This window comes from Myotis daubentonii, chromosome 14 (genome assembly GCF_963259705.1).
Source record: "Myotis daubentonii chromosome 14, mMyoDau2.1, whole genome shotgun sequence".
Classification (NCBI taxonomy): domain Eukaryota; kingdom Metazoa; phylum Chordata; class Mammalia; order Chiroptera; family Vespertilionidae; genus Myotis; species Myotis daubentonii.
In genome coordinates this window covers 26,643,726-26,661,083 of record NC_081853.1, presented here as the reverse complement: position 1 = coordinate 26,661,083, position 17,358 = coordinate 26,643,726, and the positions used below count along the sequence as shown (strand labels likewise).

The following is a 17,358-nucleotide window of genomic DNA, read 5'->3' as shown; positions in this document are numbered from 1 at the left end:
AGGAAGGGAGAGAGATAGAGAGTTAGAAACATCGATGAGAGAGAAACATCGATCAGCTGCCTCCTGCACATCTCCCACTGGGGATGTGCCCGCAACCCAGGTACATGCTCTTGACCGGAATCGAACCTGGGACCTTTCAGTCCGCAGGCCGACGCTCTATCCACTGAGCCAAACCGGTTTTGGCGGAAGTAATATCTTTAATGCAGAACATTTGGAGAGCACAGAAAAGTCAAAAGGAGAAAATAAAACGTATCCCAATTTCCACCATCCAGAGAGAGCTGACTGGGAGGACGGCACCAGGTGTTAGACCAGTGACGTCAGACCAGACCTCTAGCCAGCAACCTGGGTACTTGAGTTCTGGCTAAGAAAGAATTCAGAGCCAAGACCAACTATGAGAGAAAGTTTATTTAGGAAGTCACAGAGGTAGAAGATGTGAGCCATCTGAGCTGTGTGGGCTCTGGAGCAAGTTCCACAGGGCCCTGGAGCTTAGGAAAAAGAGAGACAGGAAAAATCGCTTGGGGAAAGAGGGGAAGGGTTCCTGTGCTCCTAGAGAGCACGGCATTGGGTGCTCTGTCCTGAGGGCTTACAAGGGTGGGCATTTTAGGGGAGGTCCTTAGAGAGGATCTCCATGGAAGATTCACCAGCTCTCCAGGTGTGCCCTTTCAGGGTCACGCTCTCCGCTTATTAGTTGGCACCAGGGCAAGGGGTCATTAGTCAATTCTCCGGTAAAGTGGCGTGCTTGGTGAGCGGGGCCAGGTTCCCCTCGTGCTGGTCCTGATGTCAGCCATGGCTTCGCTTGTCTGGTTTTACTGCTCCTCTGGGCCTGGAGCTGGAACACCACTGAGGCCTAGATGTTATTCCTGTTCCTAGGGGTTAATGCTCAAGGGAGTGTTGTGCAAGGGCCTGCATGGGAGTCGAATGAAGCCACTCTTTAGCCCCTATTCCTCCTCCAAGGGGGTCTACCGCATGACTGGCGACACGCCAGGGGAAGAAAGGTCAGGGGAGGGTCCGAACTTCATGACCAGCGATTTGCTAGGGAGGAAAGATTACCCTCGGGGCGAGGTCCTAGTTTTCCCAGTTTTGCCTGTTGCTAGGCACCCGGGGCTTTCCACCCAGGTGACCTTCTGTACCTGGCCCTTCCTCTTTGCTCTGCTCATGTCTGCGTGACTGCCTATCATGTAGCCATATATGATTTTAAAATTTAAAATTTTCTTTCAAAAGTGAACGCTCAGTGTGGCTATGCTTGGGAGCCAACTTCTCCCTGCCCCCACCCCCTTCCCCTCACATATTTCTGATCATTTTTCTGGGTCTTGAGTCTTCTAAGTGAGGGGTCCACAAACTTCTTAAGGGTTCTCACCTCTGCTATTGTAGCTTGAATGCAAAGCCAATATGCAAACGATGGGTGTAGCTTTGTGTCAGTAAAACTTTATTTACAAAAACAAAAGCGTTGGATCTGGACCAGGGCCCCCAGTTTGTTGGCTCTGTTCAGATTGGTTTTCATTTGTTGGGTAAACCAATTGTTTAATCCCCTAGTGATGAGGGATTGGCCTTTTGCATTTTTTCTTTCTTATAAACCACTCTGCTGTGAACACCTTTTTTCCCCCCCATTCTACTTTTAATTGTGGTAAAATACACATAACATAAAATTTGCCATCCTAACCATTTTTAAGTGTACAGTTTGTCAGTGTTGTGCAACCAATCTCCGGAACTTTTTCATCTTGCAAAACCAAATGCAGTGAACATACTACACGTGGGTCTGGTCAGCACATTGGAATTGCTACCCTAAGGGACTGTGTATTTTTAAGATGCTGGGCACAGTGTCACCAAATTTTTGACCCTCCAGAAATCACCCTAAATGACAGCCCTCAGACATCAAGAGGGAGTGGTGGCACCTCCCTGGGGAGTCCCTGCCTTCAGGGCTTTAGGGAGTAGAGGATTTAAAACAATCCACCCAGACTAGTAGCCCCCAATCTGCTAGCCTTCCTCATTTGGGGAAGAAAATAAAAACTCAGTAAACAGGAAATGCTATGAATAATGGGCCACACTCAGAGGTTGATGAATACATGGTTTAGAGAGAGGAGAGGTATGGTTAATGTCCAGTGAGTCTGGGTGTAAATGTCACTTGGTCTCTATCTCACTGTGGGACTCGGGTCATGTCAGTGAACGTCTCTGTGCCCCAGAGTCCTCTGTCAAAGGAGACATGATATAGAATGATGTAGAACCTCTCTTCTCTGGTTGTTGTGAGGATCAGGGAAGAAAAACTGTGACAGTTCTCAGTACAGCGATGGACGCATAGCAATTACTCAATAAGTGGTAGTTATTATAATTGCTATTCCTATTGCTACCATTATTGTAATTATTTCTGACCCCTCTAGCTCAGAAATATACGGTAGCCTGAATATATGGACAATAATAGCCCTTTGCAATTCTCAAAAATGTTTTCTATCTCTAATACTTATATTATCTTACAGCGTTATTACTATCCTCATATAACAGGTGAGAAATTTGAGGCTCAAAAGGGCAGTGGCCAGCTTGAGGTCAGCACACATCGTTAGCGTGTAGTCTCCTACACAGCAGCTGCTGGGCGATGGGGCCTCTGGGTGGCAGGGCCTCTGAGTGACAGGGCATTCTGGCGCCTCCCTTTCTGGTTGCACCTGTGTCAGGAGAGCGTGGGTCTCAGGTGGAGAGAAGATTCCTTGGGCGTATCTTCCTGTCTTGGCTCTTAGCAAGGGGTCAGTCAGGGACTTCTTCAAGGAAAGGGGTTACAATTCGAATGTGTGGGTTTCCCCACACCACCAAGCAATTCTCCCGAACCAGGGGGGTGTCCTCTCATTGAACTCCATTCTGATGCTGGTGACAGTGTCAGATTCCACAGATTAAGGGCTCAGTGCCCCCTCCCCCTTCACACGCCAATTGCAAGTCCCGGTTGTCACCGAAGACCCAACTGGCTGTAGGTGGGAGGTTCCCATGACCTCCTCCTGGGTTCTATTTTGCTAGAGTGACTCACAGAGCTCAGAGAGACATTTCACTCACTAGATCACTGGTTTATTATAAAAGGCTGAAACTCCGGAGGAGCAGGATGGAAGGGATGCCCTAGGGCACAGTTGGGGAAGGAGCAGAGGGCTTCCACGCTCGCCGAGCGAGCCACTTTCCCAGAGTCACCGCCCCGGAAGCTGCTGGAACCCATCCTTTTCTTTCTTTCTTTTTTTCCATCCTTTTGTGTGTTTTTTATGGAGGTTTCCCAGCATGGGCATGACAGAGGAAATCATTAGCCATTGGCCATTGGTTCAACCTCCAGCACCGCTCCCTCCCCCATAGACCCTGTGAGTGGGACGGAAAGTTCCAACCCTAGAATCACATTGGTTCTCCAAGCAACCAGCCCCCATCCTAGGCCACCTTCTACCAATTGCCTCATTAACATAACAGAAGATACCGGAACTGATCTCCCGAGCAAATTCCCAGGATTTTAGCGCTCCATGCCACGCATGGGGATGAAGATTAAATATATGCGTCTTATTATAAATCATGTCATCACAGAGGTTTTTTCAGAGACTGACAGGGCCTTTCAGAGACCAGTGCTTCCCAGTCTGAAACCTGAGAGAAGTTTTTGAGAGCGATTCCCACCTGTCTCCAGAAACTCAGGCTCACCAAAGTAGGAGCCTCCCGGGGCTGCTGATAGCCTCTGGGCCTGTGGTTTGCTCTCGGGGCACCCCTCAGGGAGGGTACCCTCTTTCATGTCGATGTGAGAATGTCCAAAGCTATAAAGAATTCATCTAAGATTTTATTTGAGCCAAACTGACAGCAATGCTGGGGAGCAAATTTCAAATGCTCCCGAGAATGGCAGTTTGCAGTTTATTTGATGCCTTTGCAGTTAAGGAGGGACTTTAAGGAAGATTACATCAAGGTCCGAGAAAGCAAGGTACAGAGGAGTTAAGAGGCTCTGCTCCCTTGAGGGTGGTTGCACCTTTGAGGGGTCTGGAAAAGAGGGTTACTCTCTATGCATTTTAGAGGTGTGCTAACAACGGGCAGGGCTGGCTTGAAAACCTTCCACTAAAGAAAGTTATAGGCCTGGGATGTGAATTTGTGGTCAGATCCCCCGATGAGGTTACTTCCCATTGCATCTCTTTTTATATAGTTCACAGTCTGAACTCAGCCCCAGCAAGGGAAGGGCCTTCGAGCCTCCCGCAGCACCTGGTGGCTCACCTGGAACGTGGGTCTGGAACCATTTCCTCAGGGTAGCTGCTGACCTGCCCATGGAAACTCAGCTTTGCTTTCAGGAGCTGGGTACCCTGGTGGGAGGGGTCTCCCTCCGTGAGCTGGGTGCTTACTGTAAAAGGGACAACAGTGCATGTGCCTCCCCCGCCCCGTCTGTGTGCGTAGGAAGAGGGCTGGCCCCCACCTCAGCCTGGCAGCTCAGTGGCACACCTCTGTGGGCCTGTGTAGACACCTCAGCGTCCAAAAAGCAGTCTCACCCTCTTGCCTTTGTCCCTAGGAACAGCCATGGGTAGTTTGGGGTCGTCTGCTCCTCTGCCCCTCATTCCCAGCCCTGACTCAGCTCCCACTTCACCTTGCACGTTTGTGGGTGCTCTCTTACCTCCAAATCCTGCCATCTTCCCACATCATCCTGAGCTCTTGCTTGATGGAGTCCCACCAGGGCTGTTGTGTTGCCCCAGTGAGGGGGATGTGGCTCTTCTTCGTCTTTTCAGGCTCGAGTGGTGCTGTGAGCCTCTGCTTGTCTTGCTGTTTTTAGTCTTCTCTGGTGTCCTGTCTGCCCTGACCAACTCTCACACATGAGGCCTTTCTCTTGTTCACTAAGTTACTGGGGCCCAGAGAGAGGTTGGGTTCCAGTGAGGAATCGAGGGCTGGGTCCTGATCCGTGGGAAGGACGGCACGACCCATTGGCAATGCCTGTCCAGGGTCAGGGTAGGAGGATGTGGAATGTGACGGGAACGTGACATGACGTCTTTGGCGTGGACACCTGCTTTGGAAAAAATGTGCAAACGGAGGAGCCAAGGGGATGGTGAAATGTCTGTGCAGCCATCAGGAAGCGGCTTCCTGGTGGGAAGAAGGACGGGAGCATGCCTACATGCTCGGAGAGTGTGTGGTCTTCCGTCCCCACTTTCTTCATTGTACTCAGGCGGAGGTTCCAGACCAGGCGGCTAGAGTATTCAATTCCTCTTGTTTCCTGGGTCTCCTCTTTTGTGCTAGTTTGGGGGGGGGGAGGGTAACACATCCAGATATTGTGGATTAGGTTGCCAGATAAAATGCAGGGCGCCCAGTTAAATTCAAATTTTAGACAAACAATGACTCATGTTTTTAGTCTAAGTATGTCCCGTGCAGTGTTTGCTAAATCTGACAAGTTTACCTCTGCAGCCTCATTTATCCAACAGCCCAGGGGGGTCATTCCCAGAAACTATGACGAACTGCTTCTTGAAGTTTCAGACTGTCCCCATGAATCTAGTTCCAGTGGCTGTCGCCCCAGTCCTGGCCCTCTTTGCTCTGAGACTCTAAGACGCTGCTGCCTTGGGCCTCTGTCTCCTCATCCAGGCACCAAAGTGCCAGCCTAGTTGATTTATGAAGTCCAGTTCTGACATAGAGATGCTTCCTGAGCACCTAACATGCCCCAGAACTGAACTCATCCGAGCCGAGACAGCCCCGTGAGAAGGTTACAATGTTCCCTGCTTTAAGGGGAAGAAGCCGGGCTCGGAGAGGTGCCCGGTGATGCCACTGGGACACACCGAGTAGGAGACAGGAGTGATGGGCTTTCGGGCTCCCCACCTGCCTTCTCTTCCCCTGGGCTGCTACCCAGGAGGCCCCTGCTGCCCTTCCTGGCTTATTCCCTCTAGGCCAGCGGTCGCCAACAGGTGGTCCGCGAGATCCGAAAGGTTGGCGACTGCCGCTCGAGACCCTCTCCTGTCCTGTGATGATCTCACACCTGAAGGAACTGAGTCATTTATTCATTTACTCAGTCATGTATTCATTTACTCAGTTTTTATTGAGCTCCCACTGTATACCAGACACAGTGCTGGGCAGTGGAGATAGAATGGGGAACAAGGAAGGAGGGGAGAGACAAACCATTATGATTGCAAAGTGGGACAGAGGCCCCCAAAACTCAGTCAGAGTGTGTAAGCAGGAGACTGGGCCTTGTCTCAGGGTGGAGAAGGGAGGTAGGTGGTCTGGGAATGGGAGCCAGCCCTCCTTCTCGTGACCCTGTCTGCCTCCACCTTCCCATCCATCCTTCCTTATAAATGAGCCCCTAGAGGCTCAGAGAGGTGCAGTGACCTGCCCAAGGTCACACAGCTCCTTGAGATGTCAGGCCTCTGCTCCTCTCAGCACCACCCTTCCTTTTCTGGCATTGTCTAGAGAAGAGTCCCTGCTCTGCTGCATCCTGGCTGTGTGGCCTCCCACAAGTCCCATCTCCTGTTGGGCCTCAGTTGCCCCAACTGTAAAATGGGGACTGTGATGCCCACTGGGTTAACCGGCACATATACTAGTAGGAAAGAGCAGTTTGATATATTTAAAAGCTTGATGCAAATATTTCTTCTTATTATTTTTTTAATCCTCTCCCAAGGACATTTTTCCATTGATTTTTAGAGAGAGTGGAAGGAAGGGGGAGAGACAGAGAGAGAAACGGCGATGTGAGAGACATATCAATTGATTGTCTCTCCCCACACACGCCCCAAGCAGGGCTGGGGATCGAGCCTGCAACCGAAGTATGTGCCCTTGACCAGAATCCAACCCAGGATCCTTCAGCCCAGGGGCTCACGCTCTATGCACTGAGCCAAACTGGCGAGGGTGCAAATATTTCATATTCATGTTTCTTAACACCCGTAATGAAGCACTTTCAGGGATAATTTAGGGTTAAACAGTCCAGATATTCAGTGAAGCCTCTCACTCTAAAAGACAAAATTAGAAAGGCTGAAGCTCTGGGAGGTCCCCAGCTGGGGGTTGGTGGTGGGGCTGCTTCTAGACCAGTGATGGCGAACCTTTTGAGCTCGGCGTGTCAGCATTTTGAAAAACCCTCACTTAACTCTGGTGCCGTGTCACATATAGAAATTTTTTGATATTTGCAACCATAATAAAACAAAGACTTATATTTTTGATATTTATTTTATATACTTAAATGCCATTTAACAAAGAAAAATCAACCAAAAAATGAGTTCGCGTGTCACCTCTGACACGCATGTCATAGGTTCGCCATCACTGTTCTAGGCACTGAGACCTTCCCTGGGCCAGTTGATCTCTGTGTGGCCAGGCCTGAAAGTGTCATGGCCGAGCACTGGGCCTGCTGGCTGTTTCTGGGGAGAAGGGCTGCCCCCAACTTTTATAAAAAGATAAATTAAGCAATTACACAATCTAATGGGGAAGACTAATATGTGACATTAAAATTCGGTGAGTTTTTATTTCCAGTTTTATTGAGAAATAATTGACATACATCACTGTGTAAGTTGAAGGTAGGTAGATGTACAGCATGTTTGACTTACCTAGATTGTGAAATGATTACCGCGCAGGCTTAGCTGACATCCATCATCTCACGTAGACACAGTAGCCCCTGTTTTTCAAGGTTCCAGGTTGCAGACCTTTTGTTTGCCCTGTGGCCTCTCCAGTCCATTGAGACCTTCACACTCCTTGCCAGACCTGCTGAGTCGGGGAAAGGCCTAGTGAAAATAGTTTGATGTCAGGGCGAGTTTGGAGAAACCCTCTAAACATCTGAAAACTGAGAATTGAAAGTCTGTTCATTCTGTCGTCAGAGAGTTATGGGCTCCTCCTGTGGCTCAGGTCCTGGCCGGGTCCTGGGGACCCAGAGATGAATGAGTCTCACTCTGTCCAGGCTGGGAACTCCCAGGGGAGACAAATCGGGTGTCCATTGGCAGGGTCTCTCGAAGATGCTTTGGGTACACAAAGTTTAGAAACTCTCCGAGAGGCCTCTACTAGGCTCATGCCAGGTGAGCACAAGACCGAAGGGCCTTACTGGTAGGGAAACCACCCATGAAAAGGCAGGGCAGAGTGAAAGTGTGAAGTGGGTACTCCCCATGCATAAGGGGGTGTTCCCTTCTGGGGAAGGGAGAGGGGCTGGATGGGGTGGTCTAGCCTGCTGAACCCAGATGCCCTGCTGAGTGGTTGGTATTGATTCACTTTGGGGAACCAGCCTAAAACCACAAGTTCTTACTTAATTCTTCCAGGTGCCCTTAAAGGTAAGGACTGGTTAGTTGTTTTGACAACTGGCTCAGGAAGAAAAAACAAAGCCCAGCCCTCACTCAAACACACTTGTAGGAGAATCACGGGCTCAGCCAGAGGTCCCAGGAGGAAACCCACTCTCATGAGATGTCTAACCTAGTTTTGCTGACTCACGTGGTTTTAGAAGCATATAAAGTACCTTGGGAGGGGACAGCCGTGGCAGCGGACTGGCTGCGTGTTTGACACAAAACACCAATTGAGCTGTTTATTTGGTATTTTCCCTGCTGTACAGAACAGTTTGTGTCTGCCTTTCTCAGCACTGGGAGAAGCTGAGAAAAGGGGTATAGTTAGTGTTTACTAACTGCATGACAAGAAAGGTGGCTGATCTTTTCCTGTTGAGGGCCACACTGTTTCTCCTGAGAGCAAATCTAATCCTCCACTGAGGCACTTCCTTGTGCCTTCCCTTGTGTAATGCGAGGTGCCCCATTTCAGTGATGATGCAACTGAGGCCCCAGCGGGAATTGACATTCCTGAGATCACTACTTCTTAAGCAGGCAAATGGCAGAGTTAGGTTCCAACTAAAATCTTTTATGGTGACACAGCAGAGGCAAAAGTGGAACTAGGCAAAGAGTACTTGGGGAACAGAGTCTCGAGGGGTGTGGGAGGTGCCTGTTGGGGAATTCAGAGAACAAAGCTGGAGAGGCCAGTAGGATCCCTCCTCTCCAGTGACAATATTGGGCAGGAATTATTTAGAACTCGGCCATCTGGGCGTCAGTAGGAACTGATTGAACAAATAAATAGATGAGTCAATTAAAAAGGACCGATTTCTCAACTAATTATAGTTGTGGCCTAAATTCCAGGTATCCTTGCCCTCAAGCAGCAAAAGGAGGCTCCCAGATCGCTGGCTATCTATAGGATGAGTAAACTGATTAAGTCCTGGTCGGGCCACTTTACCGGAGGGTCAGGGTAAGGGAAAGAAAGCTCAGGGGAGGTGTGGAGGTAGGGGATGTTCTCAGGGCTGAGCGGGAGTGAGGTGGACCCGGGCAGTTACATTTCCAAACATGGCCTGGGCTTGGAGACAGAACCGCTAGATTCCACCCCTCCTTGCATCAATTATTTGAGATTAGCCACATAGCTGCTTAATTGCTCTGGGCAGGCTGAACTTAATAGGTAAAAGCTCTTCCTGGCCTGAGAGGCCAGTATTAGTCATCCCAGCAGGTATACATAATTAAATGGGAAGATCTTTGTGGAGCACTTAGGACAAAGCCTCAGCTAAGTGGATGTTTGGGTGGCTGCGTTCTGTGGTGGAGACTGGCTGCAGCCCAGTCCTTGAAGATGGGGAAATACCTGTGATCTGGGTCCATCATGAGACGTGGATTCTAACCCAACTGGTTGATTTGCACAATGACACCCCTGCCAGCCTCAGGTGAATAGGGGGACTTTCTGGAATAAAAGCCAGGAGACGTCCCAGAGCCCAGTGCAGTGGCCGAGAAACCAGGACTCTGGAGCCCTTGTCTCTTCCTGGCTGTACACCTTTGGTCAAGTCACTCAACCTCTTTGAACCTCATAGGGTAAGATCCGTCATCTCATGGAGTCATTGGTAAGGACTGGGTAAACCACTGCACCCAAATGCCAGACACTGAGCCTGGCACACATGTGTCCTTAACCCAGGGAGCTGGCATTTCTCTCTGTAACTGGCCGTGTATTTGGAAGATTTTCCATTCATTTAAGGCATTCCAAGTGTGCCTTATATCCTATCAGATTCTGAAAGTACTATGAAGTCTCATTACCTTGGACTAATTATAGGAGAAGAGTGAGCAGCCATAATCAGTAATTTAAAGAAATAAAAATATTTAGCATGATTAAAAAAAATTACTACTTGCTAGAATTATACCGAGTACCCATCGAAGTGCCAGGCACACAATGTTAGCTGCAATTATTGTTTCCAGGATTTAAGAACAGCTGGAAAAGAACCAGTGGTTGCTATAACAACAGCAGTCCAGGTCCTCCTCATTTGCTGCCTCCTGAGCGGGGGCCCACCCCCTGCCCTAGAGTACCCTGTGATGCAGATGTGACCACAGGAGGAAGATTTGAGGATTGCAGCTGAGGAATGAGCTACTCGTTCAGCTGGGAGAGGGGCAGGGAATGGTTAGGGAATGGCTTCCTGGAGAAGTTGGCATTTGAAGATGAGAAGAGCAGGGATGTGCATTCCTGGGCCTGCCGGGAGCCGCCTGTGGAAATGCACTGAGCCGTGAAAGCCCTCACCTCCCAGGCAACGGTGGATAGAGACAGTGAGTTCTGTGATTAGGAACCATCTCTCTGGCTTTAGTTCTGCTTAGGGACATTCCCAGTCAGCAGCATGTTTCTGGAGAAGGCAGTCTCTGGGCACCTGGGCTTTGATGGAAGGGGCATTGTGACCTCATGAGCAGATATGCTGAGGCCCCGAGCCCAGGTGCTGGGCATCTTCTGCACCCTCACAGGCCTCTGATGCACCCCGTTTGACTTACCCAGGGGCACGTCACTTTTGCTTGTCCACCTGTTCCTGGCTGCTCACAGAGCCTCTGTCCCCTTAGAGAGCCACCTTGGGCTTGCTTCTATAACTCAAGCTTAGAGGTGTGAGGTCTCCAACAGCTCTAGTTACCTAGGAAACGGTGTTCAGGGAGTCTGCCTGGTGGGAGAGGGAGCAGGGGACAAACGGGGGAGCCCTCTGAGTTCTAACCCGAGTGGTCCTGCTGGGGGCCTGGTGGGAACAAGGTCTTTCTCAGAGGCGTCCAGCTTGGAGCAGGTCCTGGCTCCCCGTGCTGGAAAGTGCTTGCCCAGGTTGCCCACCCCAGACCACCAGGGGGACCCTCTGTCTGTTCAAATCCTTCCTTGATGGAGCCTCTCAGCCTCTGCACTGACTGACCATGGGTCACTGGGAAACCAGGAAGGGCATTCCCTTGGGGTCAAGGACCTCTGTGGGATTTGGGGCTGTAATTTCCCTGGGCCTGGAAAAGAGCTCCCCAAATAAGTAAGGTGTTGAGCTGGTCCTAAGCATCCAAAGTCAGAGCAGGCTGGAAAGGGAACTGGACGTGCGGAGTCCAGAGTTGAAACATTGGAAACTCTTATACCTAGGCCTCAGTTCCCCCACCTGCAAAATGGGCACATTATTGGCATTGCATTTCATGAACTAGTGCACGAACTAGTACACATTCAAAACACAAATCTGGGTTGAGGAGTGGAATGGCCTACCCTGGGGCTGGTAAACTTTTTATTTTACCAATTTTTAAAAAGATACCATCTGCTCTCACTATAATGTTGTGAAAGAAATGACATCTTCAGTACCCCGCGCCCCCCCCCCCCTCCCGCCCGCCGCCCAGGCAGTCTCCTCCCCCTCCCAGCCAGGCCTTGACTCAATGCCCTTGGCTTTCTCCTTGCACTTGCAGCTGGTGAAGGCTCACCCAGGTTGACAGAGGCCTGGCACACTGGACAGCCATGGGAGGAAGCTCTGGAATGCTCTGAGAGCAACCACAATGATCACTGCTGTCTTGCCTTCCTACTAGTAGGCACTTCTCTGAGATTTGCTCCAGTGTGAATAGGTGGTCACCCTCATGCATAACATCTCAATATGCACCTGTCTGTGCCTGGCTGTGTGCTGAGGGGTTTACTTGCGTTAGTTCATGTGATCACCCCTCTGCCCTGGGAGGCTGGTCTACTATCAGCTGCATTTTCTGCTGAGGAAACTGAGGCATAGTAAGCAGGCTCCCTAGGTCACACAGCAGAGCCAGGTTTGATCCCTAGCAGCCTGACTAGAGCTTCCTGGCAAGACCCTTCCCCTTGCAGGCTTCAGTCTCCTTATCTGTGAACTCTGGGCATGGGGTCCTGGGCTGCTGTGTCATTCAGTGATGGCTTGGTGAGGGGTCTCAGGCACTCAGTGGCCTCTGAGGTTTTGAGGCTGCCAGGAGTAGTTGAGGGGTCACAGTCTGATTTCTGCAGCTGCAGCCATCATGGGGGGCACCTTCCTCTCCTGAAGGTTTTCTTCACAGCTGCCCAGAGTGACCAGTGGGAAGGAAGGAGGGAGGGAGGCTCATTGGCTGCTCTGCTCCAAGTAGCTTGTCTGCAGTTGTCCCTACAGGTTGGCGAGGCCGCTGTGCAGTCCCCTTTCCCAGCAGTGTTCACAGCAAAGCCTTTGTTTGCTCTCAAGTCCAGGCCCCAGTCCCCGAAACTTCCACCTCCCCAGCTTGGCAGGCGCCACAGCCCTGAGGGCTAGAATGGTCCCAATACCTTGTATGGGAGCTGCAGGCCTGGTCTAGCTGCCTGCCCCTCTTCCTGCCCTCTGTCCTGCCATGGGCAGCTGCCTGAGATGCTATTCCAACTGCACCCCAAGGCTAGGTAGAGGAGGTGACAGGAGGTTCCCACATTCATGCTCAGATCTCCAGGAAGCCACTAGCTCATGGCACCCACATTGCCCTCAGTCAGCAATATACGGGGGGACGGGGGAAGGAGGAACCCTAGGGTTTCCAAATCCTTGCCACTGAGGAAGGGGAGAGGAAGTTGGAATAGAAGGGAAAGGGGAACGGGGAGGAGACTGGGGTGAGTGTTAGGGTGACGGCCTCATTGCAGAGATGGCTGACCTGCATTGGAGCCCTGGTCCTGGCTATGTGAGGTGACCTGTAAAGTGCCAGTAGGCCTGGTGGTGCCCAGCATGGCCTTGCCTAGGAGTCCAGGCTGCCACAGCTCTAGGGAGAGTATATGAATTTGGCCATCAGCTTGGTATCTGACACTTTATCCAGGTGTTGTTTAAGCGGTCTACACATATTAGCTCATTTAACCCCCATGACCCTCAGAGGAAACTGAGGCACAGATTTATTTGAGGAGTATATTTTCTTCTGCCGGGCTGGTTGCCTTCAAGAGAGAGGGCTGTGTGTGTGTGTGTGTGTGTGTGTATGTGTTGCTGGATCTCCTGGTCACCTGGCCTAAAGCACAGCCCACAGGGGCAGGCCTGGCCTTGGTCAAGCAGTGGTCACTGGCAGAGCTGGGCCTCACTGGGGCCTCCTGGGGCCTTTCCTGTGGTTGGGTAGCTGGCACTTTAGGGACAGGTGTCTCTCCTTCTGGGAAGACCATACCTGCCGCCTCTACTTTAGGGAAAAAGTGACCCCCCCTCCCCCGTAGGGGTGACAGCCAGGGGCGTCCCCAAGTCCCAGGCGATATAACTTGTGCCTTGTTCCTGTCTTTGGAGACGCTGCCTGAGTCAGCTAGACTCCGGGCCTCGCCAGACTTTGGAGCCAGGCCGAGGCTTCCTCCTCTCCCCACTGGGTTGGGGGCCTGTGGGTCTGTGATGCATGGATCCCACATACTCCACTCAGCTCTCTGCCCCAGAGCCCCAAGCAGTCCACCTGACAGCCCTCACCTGTGTTTCTCAAGCTCCTTTTTACTTGACCAAGCAGATAAAGGGAGTGTTGGCCTTGTCCTGGGTTCATATTCTGGCTCTGCCACTCACTGGGTAACCTTGGGCCAGGTCCTATCACCTCTTTGAGCCTTAGTTCCCTTGTCGGTAAACTGGGGACAAAAGTGCCCACCACAGCGGAACCGTCAGGAGCAGTGGCAATGGGGCATAGGAGAACCTATGTGCCAATGGTTCGTGGGGGTGGGGGGTGGGGGGGGGCAGGACCTCCTGGGCTGAGGAAGTGAAACCGAGCAGGGCCCAGTCCCCAGCTGCTCAGAGCTCAGCAGGGGAGATTGTCCACGTGTAACACATGCGCACGCACGCACACACACACATGTATTCGCATTATCCATCACCAAGTCCTCTGTGTAGGTTGCTTTTGTTTTATGTCTTACCAAGCGTCGCCCAGTTCTTTAGCATCCCCGTTCCCAACCTCACCTGATTCTAAGATTCCCTGGGAGTCTGGGGGTTGGTTTTACAGCTTTTAAGTAAAATTCAGATTTCGTAGGTTTGGGGCGGGCCAGGCACCTGTCATTTTGGCCAGAGTCCCAGGTGATGCCAATGTTCAGGCACATGTGAGGATTTTGGTCATTCACCCACTCTGCCCAAGAGCCCAGGAACTTCAGCAAAGGACGGTTTTACAGATGAAGAAACGGAGGTTTCCCAAGGAGAACTTTGAATTTGTCACACCGTTCTCAGCAAAAGCCCAGCAGTGGCAATAGGGCATAGGAGGACCAGTGGCACATGAAAACCTGAGGGAGATGGGGCTGTCCGGGCCGCCCTGGAGGGTATTCTGCACGTGGGGGAAACCACAGCTGAGAAATGCCTGTCCTCCCTCAAGCTCACCCGACGCTGGTGTGGGCTGTAATGTGAGTTTTATACCCTTTGGAGGGAACTCCGATGCATGCTGGAACACATTCCACTCTCTAGCGGAGAGCACATAGGGCCCATCCTTCGTCTGTGGACCTCCCTGCCTTTGTCCTCAACGCCTGCCATTGCTGTTATCCTGGTCGAGGAGCCCTCACAGCTAAAAGGTAGAAGATATTTACTCCTATATTGAGTGTCCCCAGAGTCCTGAGCCCTAAATGTTCTGTTTGACCAATATTCACAGAGCCAGGCTCTGGGCAACAGAAGAGCAAACAGATAGTGACATGATGGGCTGATGAGTGTGGCCTGGCCCACGGAGCCCAAGCATGTCACGGCCTTGGCCCTGGGTATTATTGCCGTGAGTTACGTGGGGAACAGTGTGCCCGGCTAAGGGAACAGCATGAGCGAAGGTGTGGTTTAGTAGTCCCGGGAGTCTTGGGTGGGCTCCAGATGGCGGAGGACACGTGAAACTTGACTTCCAGGTAACTGACCAGTCGTCCAGACTAAAGCACCTTCGCTCTGAAGCAGGGGCACTGGCGCAGACTTTGTGGGTCCATCACCTCGGGTTTTGCTGACTCCCAGGCTGTTTCATTCTGCAGGCACCGAACTGCCCTTGAGCTAAATTTCTAGCTTAGGGTGAGGTAAGGGTGGAGCTAGGAAGTTAGACAAAGTCCTTCCTCACTGAGCAGAGACAGGTTTAAAAGCGGAACAACGAGAACCAACGGGGAGCTTGTTTACAAACACTTACTGAGCTGGGAGTTTTCGCGGCCATCGGTGGGTATCATGCCCGCCTTACGAAGGGTAACACGGAGCCCTAGAGGTGACTTGCCCAAGGCCCTACAGCAAAGAGTGGCCGGTTTCCATGGAGCTGTGAGCCCCACAGAGCTCTGGTGTAGCGTTGGCTGGGAGTGGCTGGGCAGGGAGTGGGCACTGGGCCACTGGCGTGCCATTAGCTGGCCTTGCCACCCAGGGCCTGTCTCTCTCCAGTTTCTATACAGCGAGGGAGGGGCTGCTCTCTGTTTGCTTTCACAGCCAGTGAGAGGAGGTGGTGTTAGGGTTCTTACAGCTCAAAAGGGGAAGTTTGAGGAAATGAAAACCAAGCCTTTCTTTTTTCTCAAATCTCTTTTTGTGGCCTCCAGAAATAATCCTGGGTTCTGCAGAGCCCGCTTCAGGATCATGGCTGACCACCCCCCCGCCCCACCCCCACAGCCCTCACTTCCGGCAAAACCAGGCTGGGGCCCCGGGGTGGTGGGGAAGCTGACGGGGAGAAGAGTGGCAGGCTTGTGGCTGGTGAGTCAGTGCCTGGAGGCTGTTGCCTGCTGACTCACCGCCTGGTGCCTGAAAACAGGCCCCCAAGCGCCCAGCAGACATCATGGCGGCCCTTCTCGTCCACCTCATCCTCTCCTTTGGCTAAGCGGTGGTGATGGCGGCGGCGCCCGGCGCGTGCTGGGAATCTAAGTGGCGTTGGGGGTCTGAACCCCGTCAGATAGGGTCCGAGAGGCCTGCCTGTTCCCGGACCCCTGCCTTCCTGTGGCGCGGGCCCGGCTGAGGGGCCCAGCCAGGCGGTGTCATGAGACTTCCTCCTTGAAGCCTCTCTCATTCCCTCTTGACTCAGACGCGTGCTCCGGTCCTTATGAACTGGCAGAATAATTTCTGTTACTTTGACAAGACAAGCCCCTCCCCTGTCTCTGGACATTAGCACCTCGAGGGCATGCAGGTGACCCTGTGCCCCCTGCAGGGGCCGGCTGTGCAGTAGGTGCTCGGTCAGCGTGGGACAGTCAGTCGGGCGATTCCTCCTGACCAGCTCTCGGTGAGTAAGGGCCTGCTCAGTGCAGGGAACGGACTTGTCTGAGATCCAATGGCGTCAAAGGCTGACCCTCTTCTTCCCTCACCTGTGGAGGGGTGAGGGGGTCTAGACACGATGCTCAAGAACGTTTTCTTTTCTGTGTCCCTGGTGTTGTGGCCCTGGGCTAAGGGGAGGGGGTTCCCCTGCCCGTCCTTGGCTGGTGCCTCTTTGCAGCCACCTTCAGCCCATCCCAAGGGGCTCGGCTCACGAGGAAGAGGCTGGACAGCTCTGCGTTACCCGGGACTGTCAAGTCCCCACTCGCAGCTGCTTACAGGGAGAAGCCCACCATGAGCCTTCAAATCCCCTCTGACTCCGGGAGGGTTGGCCAGGTGGTCAGGGACAGGTAGGGGCTTTTAGCTGAATGTGCCAAGCCTTCAGTGGGACAGAGCAAGGCTCTCAGGGGCTGCCCACCCTTGGAATAAATCTAGGTCCTAACCCTGGCCTCCAGACTCTGTCTCCTCTCCAGGTCACCCGTGCCCTGCCCCCTCTTTTTCTCTGTTCCCACACTGGCCTTCTCTGTTCCTTTGCCAAGCCCAGTGTGGCCCTCTTTGCACACGCTGTTCCCGGCTCTGAGAACACCATTCCCCCTGACGTTTGCAGATCTCGGCTTCAATATGGTTAAAAGCACAGACCCTGGAGCCGATAGTCTGGGTGCGAATGAATCCCAGTGCGTGACTTGTGGGCACGTGGCTCACCTCTCTGGGCCTCAGTCCTTCGTCCAGGCTTCTAAGAGGAATAAATGAGTTGGTGCCTGAATGGGCTAAGCATGGGGCCTGCCCAGAGCCAGTCCTCAGTGGCTGCCGTTATGAAATGTCACCCCCTCACAGGGGCCTCTCTGACACACCCTTCCCTTCCCTGCCCCGCCCTTGCCCCATCACCTACACCTCATCCCGCTTGGTTGTCGTCTATGTGCTGGTCCGGTCGTAACTCATGTTTGTGCTTAGTGTCCGTCTCTCCTGGAATGTCAGCTCCTCAGGGCTCATGTCCACACCCCCAGTTCCTAGAGCCGTGCCTGGCACCTAGGGTAGGCTGTCAGTAAATG

The 17,358-nt window shown here is 52.3% G+C and overlaps 1 protein-coding gene across 4 annotated transcripts in view; it reads left to right on the top strand.

The window, feature by feature from the left end:
- Positions 1–17,358, top strand: part of SLC6A6 (solute carrier family 6 member 6) — a 79,427-nt gene that overhangs the window by 15,083 nt on the left and 46,986 nt on the right. The window contains exon 1 of one of the 4 annotated variants that reach the window (XM_059663702.1): positions 16,230–16,280. The exons of the other annotated variants lie outside the window; for them this stretch is intronic. The gene's annotated coding sequence lies outside the window, so the exon portion shown is untranslated. Of the gene's footprint in view, positions 1–16,229; positions 16,281–17,358 lie in introns of those variants that run through there. 4 annotated transcript variants of the gene reach the window in all.